Source organism: Rosa rugosa, chromosome 3 (genome assembly GCF_958449725.1).
Source record: "Rosa rugosa chromosome 3, drRosRugo1.1, whole genome shotgun sequence".
Classification (NCBI taxonomy): Eukaryota; Viridiplantae; Streptophyta; class Magnoliopsida; order Rosales; family Rosaceae; genus Rosa; species Rosa rugosa.
In genome coordinates this window covers 11,157,331-11,170,588 of record NC_084822.1, presented here as the reverse complement: position 1 = coordinate 11,170,588, position 13,258 = coordinate 11,157,331, and the positions used below count along the sequence as shown (strand labels likewise).

Genomic DNA, 13,258 nt, shown 5'->3' with positions numbered 1-13,258 from the left:
CAAAGTTGTTCATTCTTCTTCCTTGACCATTATTGAATCTTGCATTGCCCCTTCCAGCATAGAATCTAGTGATAGGGAATAAAGGTTCAGTAACAGTATAGGCATTGATTGGTGAAAAACCATATGGAATGGCAGGTATGGATGAATAGGTGGTTTAAGTAGAAATTGGTAATGATGTGTTAAAACCAGGAGGTGAGACTGGAGCATGCAGCATAGTTTGCATCTGAGATTGAGGCTGATGCTGAACCATGGTGGAGGTAGATGGTGCAATTGACATATTCTGATGAAGTTGAGGTTGCATTGCAAAGGATTGAGTTATGGTAGAAGAGCTATCACTCGTGGTAAATGAGCTGTTCTTGGCAACCATTGCAGTGAGTGGTATAGAGTTTTAGGACTCAATCTCAATATCAACTTCTGCAAATTTGAGTAGTGTCTTAAGTGTGGCCAAAGATGCACTGCAATATTGAGCTCTGATTACAGTTTTGATGGCTGCAAATTCAGCAGGTAATCCTCTAAGGACAGTTACTACAACATCTTCATCATCAACAGAGACACCAACAATTTCAAGGGCATCTCTAGCCACCTTGATTTTGTCCAGATATGATTCAATATCATCATTTCCCTTTCTCAAATTTTGAAGGTTGGACTTTAGTTATAGAATATTCTGCTTATTAGATGTAGCAAACTTCTCTCTCAGGTTATCCCAAAGTTGCCTAGCAGACTTGCTTCCCATAGCACATGTCATTGCAACAGGACTCAGAGTTTGTCCAATCATATTGATGTTACTTTGATCCTAAGTCTTCCAGTTGATGTAGTCAAGGGAGACAGTGCTAGTCACACCATCAGTGGCAAGGACAAACTGTGGAGGACAAGCACAGGTTCCATCCTCATAACCAAATAGGTTCTGGCCTCTCAAGAAGGATTCCATTCGGAATAGCCAAGTAGGATAGTTTGTTTCATCAAGTAGAATATTAGGCAAATACACAGTAGTGTGTGAGTGAGAGTGAACAAAGCATGATGAGCTAGATGTAGCTGAGCTAGAAGCAGCCATGATTCAAGTACTGAGATTGCTTCACACGAGTGACGAGTAATGTCAATCTAAAGGTTCATACAAAAAACGAGCTTAATATCTTCACAGTAGCTAGAAATCAACATGCAAGATAAACCTCAAGGAATCAGCTAGTATCCAAAATTCTCAGAATTAGGGTTTCAATCTAATTTGTTCGAACACACAATCTTCAATCTCTTCTAGCTATGAATCAACAAGATAATCTTCACATGAACAACTACTATCCAATACTCCTCAGATTTAGTGCTTCAATCTATTCTTTCGCACAAAAAGTCTCACAAGATTCTTCAAAATCTTCACAAATAGCAAGAAAACTTGGATTTATAGTAAACGAGTACTGTAGTTACAGATATGAAGCTTTGAGACTACGAATCAACCTATAAGTCCACACCTTTGAGCAAGATCTAAATCTTTGATATGTATCAAAAACTTTTATCTGAAATTGAAAGCAATTTGTATGATAATTCAACTCCTTACAGTGATGAGGTTGAAGAAGCAAGAAGAGAGCAAGAACGCCGAGCTTGAAATCTCAATCCCGATCGAACCTAGGCTCTGATGCCATGAAAGAAGACTATAGAAGCTGAGAGAAAAAGCTAGAAATGAAAATATATTCACGTGAAAAATGAGCCAAGCTAAGCTGTTACAGGTTACAATGAGATATATATAGTACTAGCTACACTTAGGAGAGAGCACCACGTGGCATACAGCTGTAGAGCACAACGTAACTAACCATGCTAATTAACAGACTAATTAACTAATTAGCACTAATTAACTAATTGCTGACTAATTATAACAAACTGAGACTTGGACTTGAGCTGCACTATATGTCATCTTAACACCCCTCCTCAGCTTCATGCTTGGATACAAGCATTAAGCTGGCACAGAAGCCTTGATGTTGTGATGAGCAAAGTCCTTTAGTGAAAAGATCAGCAAGCTGCTCCTTTGAAGTAACAAAACGCAATTTGATAGTTCCCGCTTTGACTTGAATTCTGGTGAAGTGTACATCGACCTTGATATGCTTGAGTTTAGAATGATAGACTGGGTTTGAAGCCAAGGCAAGTGCTGAAATGTTGTCACAGTACGTGCAAGGTAGGAACTTCTTGAAGCTCAATGTGTAAATCCTTAATCAAATGTAGCAGACACTGTATCTCTAATGTTGTATCAGCCATGCTAGGGTATTCAGCCTCAGTTGAGGACCTGGATACAGCAGTTTGCTTCTTACTACACCAAGAAATGGGTGCAGAATCAACTAGTATAACAAACCCGGTTGTCGACTTCCTATCATTTGGATCTCCGGCCCAATCTGCATCACAATATGCTTGCAATCGAATTAGCTTGTTAACACGAGCATCTGTACCCCTCCTAAAAAGAAGACCATGATCAATGCTGCCTTTAACATATCTTAGTATTTTGCAGCAATCCAATGATCATCAATAGGATTGTGCATGAATTGACAAACAGAATTAACACTATAAGCAATGTCAGGCCTTGTAAAGGTGAGATATTGTAGACAACCAACTATACTTCAGAAGTGAGTAGCATCATGATGATCAAGTGGTTTTTCTTTTTCTTTGAGGAGCTTTACACCAGAATGGCAAGGTGTGAGATGAGTGTGACAGTTATCAAGACCTGCCTTGTGCACCAAATCAATTGCATATTTATGTTGAGAAACAAATATTCCACCATTTGTCAAATACTTGACCTCGAGACCAAGAAAGAAATGTAATTTTCCAAGGTCTGTCATGTCAAACTCAAGATAAAGAGCAGACTTAACTTCTGCAATGAGAAGCTCACTATTACCTGTAATAATGATATCATCAACATAAAGCAGAAGATATACCTTTGAGGTTCCAGTGATTTTCACAAATAGGCTGGGATCTGCAAGAGAGGAAGAGAAGCCAATGGATGGAAGATAATTGGTAAATCTTTAATTCCAGGGCCTTGGTACCTGTTTTAAGCCATAGAGAGATTTGTGCAACTTGCACACTAAGGAAGATGCAAATGGGTGTTCAAAACCACCAGGTTGAGACATGTACACTTCTTCATTTAGTATTCCATGTAGAAAAGCATTCTTTACATCCATCTGATGAAGTTGCCAACCAAAATGTGCAGCATAGGCAAGAATAAGTCGAACAATGATGTGCCTAACTACAGGGGAGAAAGTCTCTTCATAATCGATGCCATATTCTTGGCTAAAGCCTCTGGCAACAAGCCTTGCCTTGTGCCTAGTAATAGAACCGTCTGCATTTCTCTTTACTTTGAACAACCATTTACATGAAACCAGATTTTTACCCGGAGGGAGTGGAACGAGAGTCCAAGTTTGTTGCTTCATTAAGGCATCATATTCCTCCTGCATGGCTTGTTTCCACACTGGAACTTGTAATGCTTACTTGTAAGAGCATGGTTCAAGATCAACTAGATCAGTACTTGATGATGACATAATGGACAGAAAACACTTCTTTTTGACAACTCCTCTCTTTCTCCTTGTTAACATAGGGTGTTCATTATCAGTTGTAGTAAGACCAGTCACAGGATGCAGAATATTTGCATCAGACACCTGACGATCTAGAAGGAGAGCATGCTAATACAACTGATATGGAACCATTGCCAGCTTGGGAGTTAACATTTAATTGACCATCATTTTCTTCAAAATGTATTTCAGTGTGAGCATGAGGACTAAAAGCTGGATAGAGCTCAGAACTAGACTCAGTAGTATGAATGACTGGTTCATGATCAACAAAATTGCATAACTGATTGTCCTCAGAATTACTTGAGCTGGATCCACTGCTATTTATATCATCAGGTAAACTAGAGCTATCTGATGCATTTACAGCCGTGTGTGGTACATAAAAAGAGGACTGGCTTGAGTTATGTATGTGATGTGCTAACAAGGAACAGTGAGTATTGGACTGAGTAAGATCGGAGCTAGTGGCAGTAGCCTGTGGGGCAGGTGAGGCAGATGATATAGGTTGTGTAGACTTGCTATATATGTATAACTCTATAAGGAAAGCAGGTCTCCACAAAAAACACATGTCTTGAGATGATATATCTTTTGGTAGCACGACTATAACAGATATATCCCTTGTAGCCAGTAGCAAATCCCAGAAAAATGCATCTCATTGTTTTTGGTTGAAGTTTATTTGATTTGTAAGGAGTAAGTAGAGGGTAGCAAGCACAACCAAAGACCCTGAGTAGTTCAAGTGCAGGCTGAGTTTGATACAACCTTTCAAAGGGAGAAGACATATTGAGAACAGTAGTAGGCATTCTGTTTATCAAATATGTAGAAATTGCACATGCATGATACCAAAATTAATTGTGATGGTAGAGAGGCAGCTTGAAGTAGAGTTACTGTAGTTTCCCTCACATGTCTATTTTTCCTTTCTGAAACACCATTTTGTTCTGGGGTATAAGGGCAAGAAACCTGATGAATGATTCCATTGTCTGCTAAATAAGTCATGAATTGAGTGCTCATATACTCCCCTCCTCCATCACTTCTAAGGCATTTAATCTTTGCAGTAAAGCACACCGAGGCAAGTGCTGAAATGTTGTCACAGTGCAAGGTAGGAACTTCTTGAAGTTCAATGTGTAAATCCTTAATCAAATGTAGCAGCCACTATATCTCTGAAATCACTATCTAATTGATTATTTTACTTTCTTCATTTATTTTTATTTGCTCTAAAAACATAGCAAAAAAAAATCACACTCCCCCAAAAGGAAGAAGATGCACTTGATTCGGTATAGTAAAGCTAACCATCGCAGACTCTATATGGTCTTATATGTTGGACAAATTTGAGTTGGGTTTCATTCCTAATTCATTACATGAACTATTTCCATTGGGTTTAATGGTTGGTCGCTAATGTGCTCATATTTTCCTATATTTCTATGCCTCTTAATCTTGGTATTTATGTTTAGTTCTCCTTATTTATGATTCATTTACATCTTTTAGTGTTTTTGTAGGTTTGTTTCGTAGAAAGAAGAAAAGAAGCCAAAATGAGCTAAGTAGGATTGAAAGGCAATTGCAATACCACGTTTCAGAATATGTCTGTGCAGAACGCCCAACTTCGCCGAATTACTGGGAAATTCTCAGATCGAATCAGACAATGAGCTTTATATGTATGGAAAGCTATGGATGTCTACTTTCTGTAGAATTTTACGGATCTCAATTTAGATTCTTGTAGAGAAAGTTATGATTATTTGAGTGAAAATAGGTCGGACAGGAAATCTGCTCGGGAATTTACAACCATTCGTGGAGAACTCAAGTTCCGTGGCACAAGATGGTCAAGCCTAATGTTTCAAGGAAGTTAATTCAGATGAGGATTCAATGATGAACTTATTACTACTTCTACAAGAGATATTTCAAGGTTTTCCAATTCCAAATGAAGAAAGGAATCTAATCTCAAGTCTTACAAGGAAACATGAAGCCAAAGATGAGCAGAAATCTTCCCTATATAAGGGAGCACGAATTTTACATGAGAGGGGAGTCTCGGAGCACATTGAAGACGCCTAAGGAGCGGAGATGACTCATCAATCTTCCCCTTCTTTTCCCTTCCATTCTTTCCTATGTTTTAATTAAATATATTTTGTTAAACCTTTTTCTAGGGTTAGGATGATGCCCTATCATGATTGTTTATGTACTTTGATGTTTTATTGATGGATTTATAGTTTCTTTATGATGAATGCTTAATCACTATTTGAATTGATGCTTTATGTTTAAGTTCTTTGATTGATCACCTTAGGGCTTTGCATATAGTAATGGGAAGACAAATTTGAAGCAGAGATGCAATATAATTTGATTAGCTTCTTGTGATTAAGTGTGGTAAATTACACTATTACTTGAGAAAGACTAATGGTTTGCTTGATTCCCTTGTTTTCTAAAGCGTAATGAGTCTTGCATGTTAAATTTATACCTGAGAAGGATAAATTGCATAGTTAGGATATAAGATCTTTACCCGAGAGGGAGAGCATCATACACTTAAGGAAAACTATGGTCTAGAGTACCTGATAAGGACTTAGATACGGGAATCATCATCTAGAGAAACAAAAGAATCTGTTAATTGCATTGAAACATAAATAGGATTGTTAGTGGTTGATTCTGAAACCCTAGGTTTTATCATTATTTGTTTCTTTCTTTCTTTCTTTAATTTTCACATTATTTGTTTAGTCGAAAACCTTGAAACCATATCTTCTTTAGTTTGATTTTTTATGTGTTTTTGTGTTTGGATTAATTAGGTTAGGATTTAAATTGATTATCAATCCTCAGTTGGAACGACCTCGTACTTGCACACTATACTAACGACGATTCGTGCGCACTACACCAAAAACTGCATCACACAACGGTGATCACACAACGAAGAACAAATCCTCTGTTGTCTGTTGACGACAATTGAATCATACAACACATTTAATAAATCTTCGTTGTATAAAGATGCTCAAATTCTAAAACTTCTAGTTAGGAGGTGATGGCACAACGGAAAGAAAGATTATCCGTTGTCTGAATGAAAAAAAAGACCGACATATTTCCCTCCTACCATTGAGTCAAATTTGGCTCCAAATTGTACCCTAGATGCTATTAAATTGGACAACAGTTTAGTTACTTCTATTGTAGGAGTATACCTGCAAATCATCATACAATGGTTTTTAATGTCCTGTTGTGCAAGTGAGTACCAAAATTTGGAGATGGTTCCAAAATGACATTCATTCCCCCCAAAATGAGAAAATTTGGCTTCAATTGTTTGTTATGCTTGCAAGTTCCAACAACAGAATGAACTATTTCTGTTGTGTGAATGAGAAATGACTGGCCTAAGCGCGAAACCAAACATTTTGATTGCAGAGGCGGGAAATTTCCATCTTTTATTCCCTCAGCTATGTAACAAATCAGACAACGTAAACGTATCTATACGTTGTCTGTCTGAGTTAAAAAAAAAAAAAAAAAAAAAAAAGTTAATGCCTATTGCCTTAGCCAACTCGAGAGCACACTCAAACAAAGTTAACGCCTTGGCCATTTTTCCTATCTGAGAGAGAAACCTCAAGCTTTTCTCTATCTCCAAACCGAACCGTCCTCTTCTTCCTTCTCCGCCTCTGACCAGAACCCGACCCTTCTCTGGCTCTTCCCCCAAACCTTATCCCTCTCTCTGCCCCGTCCTAATCGAACCAAAACCTCAAAGCCCCAGAAAACAAATTCGCAGAGATCTCTTTATGGCTCATCTCCGAGGTGCAACCTGGCGTTGACTCATCAGAGGAAGGTGAAGAATATGGTGGCCACGGTGAGCCCACCCCGCTGGTCGGAGATCGGTGACGGAGGAGAGAGTCCTCCAGATCCACTTTCTCTCTCCTCCCTCTCTCTTTCGTATGTGATTTTCTCTCTTCCTAGCTTTATAAAGAGGGCCATTCGGCACCAAGTTCTTATTCATTCTCTGAATCACTTCTTCTTCTTGTTCTTCACAGAGAAAAAGATTGAAAGGATTGATTTTGAATCAAAGATTTAGGAATGGCTTCAAGAGTCGTTGATCAACAACAAGCCAGAGGTATTGCTTTTTGATTCTAATTGGGGGTTTTGTTGTTCTTGATGATTGTTCATCTGATTTGTGAATCGAAATGTTCATAATTGGGTGATTTTGATGAAAATGCTTAATCTTTAGACTTTGTGTTTGTGTAATTGCATAACCCATGTTGAGAAATCATAGATTCTGATGGTTCTTGGTGGCTTTTTTGTTTAAATTTTGCAAGAAATTTTCTGGTACTGTGAATTGAGATATGCTTATAATTTTTGTTTTCTTTTTATAGTATTGCAGCCTAGTTTCATCGGATTTGGGTGATATCTAGTATGAGTCTGGAAATACATCCTTTTCATATGGCTTGATTATTGGGATTTTGATTCATTTGTAAATTTGCAGTTTCTAGAATTGAAATACATATAATATTCTGCTTGTTTTAGAACTAGGTTGTGTTTAGAGCGGTCTATTTTTTCTAGCTCACACCACCTGTTCAATGTTATGCCTCACAGAACCCTTCACTTTAATTGGGTGGGAAAAACAATATTTTTTAGCTTTCTTATTACTTGGGTGCTGGAAATTAATATATTGTAGATGAGGAGTAGAAGGTTGTTGGTGTGCTTTATATGAGTTTTGACTGTTGTACTTATTCTGATATTTCTAAGTAACTGTTGGGAGTTTAACATCTGAAGGCTTATGGCTATTGGATGATGCATTCCTTTACATGTTCCTGAAAAATAACTGAGCACAACCTACAGCTATATCAGACTTGGTTTGTGCTTTGATCGATCTTAGAAAGTCAAATCTGCAATTCATAGGTTTTAGTGTAGGACCAACTCTGCAGTCTTTCTTTGTAGTGAAACTAGAATGGCTGGGAACCCATTAGCAAGTAGCAAGGCTTCGTTTTTATTGTATTTCTAGTTGATGATGCCATTTTTGCTCTTTGAAAGCTATCATTATCGAAAAGATATGAACACAATTAGTATTGCAATCAAAGGATGAGCTGCATTAAATCTTAGTAACAAAAAACAGAGAAAAAGTATGGCATGCATGCTTATATTTAGATATGTTCCCTTGATATAGATATATTCCTAGGACTGCAGATGTAGGAGTGCTGCAGTACATGAAGAAATTAAAATTACTGCAAACACATAAGTATCAAAGAAAAAGAAAAATAAAAGGAAAAGAAGAATATAAAGAATAACAGAATTATATACCAGATTTGAAACAGAACGTACTACATTGTGTTCTTCATATGCACTTTCCTGATGTCTTTTTTAGTTGTGGGTTTTATATTCGGTTTACTTTTATTCATGTAACTTCTTACGTAAGGATAGAGGTGTGATAAATATATCATTTTATCTTAAACACTTCTCTAAATTATTTAGCAAACTTAATTCATTGCTATGTTGATAGCAGCATTTCAATAGAGTTTATAGAGAAACCACCTTGCCTAAGATTAATGGTTTTTCTTTTCAAATTAAAATTCCTCATGCAGGATTGTGTGCAATAGGAGATCTTCCAAAATTTTGTTGCCAAATTGAATGAGCACTATGAGAATGTTCTGATTGAAATGTGTTATAGCTTAAAATCAAATATCTAAGGAACAAGTGAGGGTGAAAGTGTTAGTAATTACTTTTCGTTATTTTAAAATCGATGCTAACTATAAGTTTAATAGTTTGCATAAGTGGCTTAAGTATGTAATAATAGATTCATATACTGATGGTGATATGGTGCAGCTCTTTTCGGTCATCTTTTAGTGGTTATTATAATATTTGATGGATATTGATCAATAACACATCAATGTATTTCCAACTCTGTATCTTACTTTACAATTCAAGGTCAAGGTGAAATTATTTTTTTCTTTTGAAGAATTTGTTGTTCCTCTGGTATTTATGTTACTTATACATAAGAAATCAGGTGGTTAAACTTTTACCTGCTTAAAAATACAGGAGCACTACTTTTGGCCTTCAGACAGCATTGCTCTGGAGAAATTTGAGATAAAGTGGCATGAAGTAACAAACCAAGTGGGTGAACAGATCACCTCGAGTACTATTTTGGTAATGTTTAGCACCAACTCCAAATGATCTGTTGCTCGTACTGATATTCATCTTTGAGCAGATAATCCGCTTGTCCCTAGCATCGGCCATTTGTACTTGGCAGTTAATGCTAAACACGATGAACTGGCTTCTGAGGGGACAATGCGATTCGCCAAGTGAGTTTTACAGAGTCTGCTCACATAGTGCAAGCATCATGGTCATCATATGTAATTTTTCTTGGATTGCACTTTAATAAAATAAAGATAGAGGTTAGTGGAAGTAGTATGCTCTAGCCTAGTTAACAAAGTAAATCTTCATGCTATCAAAAGTAATAAAACGTGCACTTTTTTAAAAAAAAATTTGGTGATTAGTAAGAGATAATGGTCACTGGAAGAAATATTTACCAGATTTTCTCAATATCTTTATAGTTTTGTAATGCTCTGAGCATAGTATGGTGTTCAGTGTTCCTTTTAATATAATATCTGGTGCAAACAAATTGCAGTGCCAACAAGTGCTTAAAGAGCTAGAAGCATCGGTCAATCTTGCTAGGGGTTTCTATATAGTCATAATTGCATTTACTTTTGGTTGGTATATATTTGTTGGATTTGATCATCTGCTACAAGCTTGGCCAAGTGGTTGAGACTTGATGTGAATAAATGGGACAACATCATTACTGGTAATAAGGTGGAAGTCTGGGGCACGAGTTCTTGTTGTCGTGGACTAGTGAGCTCACTCTCTCTTTTGAAGGCGAGGTTTATGTGTTTTTTGCTGTTATGCCCCAGAAGGTCACTCTCTGTTTCTTTCTTGCTTGTATATTATAAATTGTTTAATTCTAAAATGCTTGTATATTATGTACATAGTAAGGCATTATCCCTCTTGTTCATTGCATTTGTTAATTGTGTCAGGAACTATATGGTGGAATGTTGCATAAAGAGTCTTTGGGAGATCGAGCGTGGAGTACCAAGCATTAATGCAGCAAGCTATATTTTGTTTCATCATGTAAAACTTAACCAGGAAACTTAAATGCTTTTTAGTCTATCCAATGTATGAATGCTTTAGCAATGTTCCTTAAATTCAATATTTGATGAATTGATGTATCCCAATGACTTTGGTACAAATGTTGATCATTTGATGGTTTGCATTCAATTTGTATTCCAATTGTTCACTATTAATTTATATCCATTCAAAATTTGGGTATTCACACAATGCAATTATATATAGGGAAAAATGCACCAACAGTGTCCGGACACTGTTGGTGCATTTTTCCCTTATATATATCACACAATGGATTTTAATAACTAACGTCATTTAGTTTTAATCTCATACAACAGAAAATGGTAGAACTCAGTTGTCCCAGTTTAAATCACACAACAGAATAATTAAAAAACCGTTGTATGAGAATCTTAACCCACAACGGCATTAAAACAAGTTCTGTTGTGTGAACTGCTGCGCATGACTGCTGCACATGGCTGCGCCTGGCATCTGTCGAGTTCTGGGACAACGGTGCAAATGAATATATGTCGACTGATTGCATCTCACACAACGGTGAATTCACCGTCGTCTGAGTTTTCATCAGACAACATCGAGATAGACGACGGTGAGTCTCCAAATCACACAACGTTTTTTCGCCGTCGTGTGATGCAGTTTTTGGTGTAGTGGCGCTTGCGAGTTTTAATTAAAATTTCACAACAGTCGCAGCCCCCAATTGAGAGAATTATGGGTTGCTTGTTTTTGTGCCTCTCTTTGGTTTATTTGGCAAACAAGGAATAAGGTGAGATATGATGGCATTACTCCAGATGTTGCTATGGCTTGCAGGTTAATTAATGGCCATGTTTATGCTTCTAGTCGCATAGCTACTGGACATATGTTTAACAACATTGTTTGGCTCCAGTTTTCCTTGAGCTGGTCAACAGTCTCTTTTCTTGCGCGGGCGTGCCAGCACCGTTCGGGTGCGGTCGTCGGGGGTGTCCCTTGACCTGACTTCTTTCAAGCAATTGTGGACGAGGAGAGCACCAACCTCGTCGTGGGATTCTTTGTGCCTCGTGGCGAGGACTTTTGCTGAGTTTCTTCAAAATCACAATCGATACTCGATGTTGTAGATCGAGCAGAGCGAGAACTACTAGGAAGTGAGGAGAACTTGATAAAGCGTGACTTTAGCTTGGCTGGAAGGTTTGGTGGCACTAATAGTCGGCTCTTGAGGAGACTAGGACTGGAGTGTGACTACCGGTAAGAGAAGGAGAGGGTTGCTCTAGAGAGGCTTGGATAATTTTAGAGATTGTTGTTGTGAATTGTGTGTTAAAGTGTTTCATTGTAACCTCTATTTATAGGCTACCATGCCAAAGTAGTTGGCCTTAAACAAATGATAGTGGAGCACTAATTGGAGATAAGGAATGATGAATTTTGGAGATAAGGAAACACTTTCGGCTCCTTTATTCCTTCAATTATATCTCCATCAAGAATTCAGAATGGGCCTTCGACTTCTTCATATGAAATGATCCACCATGAGTGTAGATCATTCTGTCCAAATTTCAGAGCTAAATTCCATGTGGTTGGGCCGGAAACGCTGCTGGACTCCTTATAGGTCCAGTTTTCCAGTTTTGCTTCTGCAGAAAATTGGACTGATTGTTTGAAGGCTTTCCACTCAAAACTAGCTCTGGCACTCTTCATAAGAAATGATCCTTGGGATGTCTAGATTTAATCTAGAAAGTTTTAGCTCATTTGGATTTCGTTTGATTAGTCTGTCGCCCCTCCTTCCTTGTTTAGCTCGGTTTCTCCTAGCCGAAGTAGGAAAATGTGCTAAAGTTGACTTTTCATTTCCATGCTTCCATGCTTCCATAGTAGGCTTTATTTAGCCTCTAAATAATATATTTCGAACTTGTCGACAATATATAGCTTGAGCCACTGACATTGGCCCAATTTCTCCAAGACGTGCCTTGTCAAGCCAAAATGCTCATTTTGGGTCCAAACAAACATACGCTTTGTGTCTTGAAGAGGTTTGGTGCTACTTGTAGGCCGCGTTGTGCCCCGAAAGTTTACGAGATGAATTGGCATCCACCCATTATTGGTTGGTTCAAAGTTAACACGGATGGTGCTTGGAAGCGAGGGGAGGATCGTTCAGGTTATGGTGGAGTTTTTCGTGATTTCCAGGGGGAGGTTGTTGGTGCTTTTTTATCATCCCTTGACATTCCTAGTTCCATTGTTGCGGAGGTTATGGCAGTGATCAAGGCAATCGAGCTTGCATGGGTTCGTGATTGGAAGCATATTTGGCTTGAAGTTGACTCTTCCCTAATTCTGAATTTTCTCCGCTCTCTTCAAATGGTACCTTGGCAATTACAGGTGGCATGGAAAAATTGTGTGCATCGCATTTCAATGATGCAATTTCGTTGTTCACATATTTTTCATGAAGGAAACCAGGTGGCTGATGCATTGGCCAATTTTGGCGCTTCAGGTACGGGCTTTACTTGGTTTGATTTATCTCCAAGCTTTGTTAATCAATTTTGTTTAAGAGATAAGTTGGGTCTCTGTAGTTTTCATTTTAGATGATTTCTTTTGTTTTGAAAGGCAGGATGTTGTTTGTCATTCCTCATCCGTAGTACTTTACATCTGGGAGGTGTATAATATGTCATCTCCTCTTATTTGTATTTCCCTTTATTTTTATT

The 13,258-nt window shown here is 37.8% G+C and overlaps 1 long non-coding RNA gene across 1 annotated transcript; it reads left to right on the top strand.

The window, feature by feature from the left end:
- The first annotated feature begins 7,081 nt into the window (after positions 1-7,081).
- LOC133735149 (uncharacterized) lies at positions 7,082-10,745 on the top strand. The gene is made up of 4 exons (XR_009858778.1): positions 7,082-7,415; positions 7,514-7,593; positions 9,513-9,620; positions 10,505-10,745. It is a non-coding gene; the product is annotated as an uncharacterized LOC133735149 (long non-coding RNA).
- Positions 10,746-13,258: the final 2,513 nt, after the last annotated feature.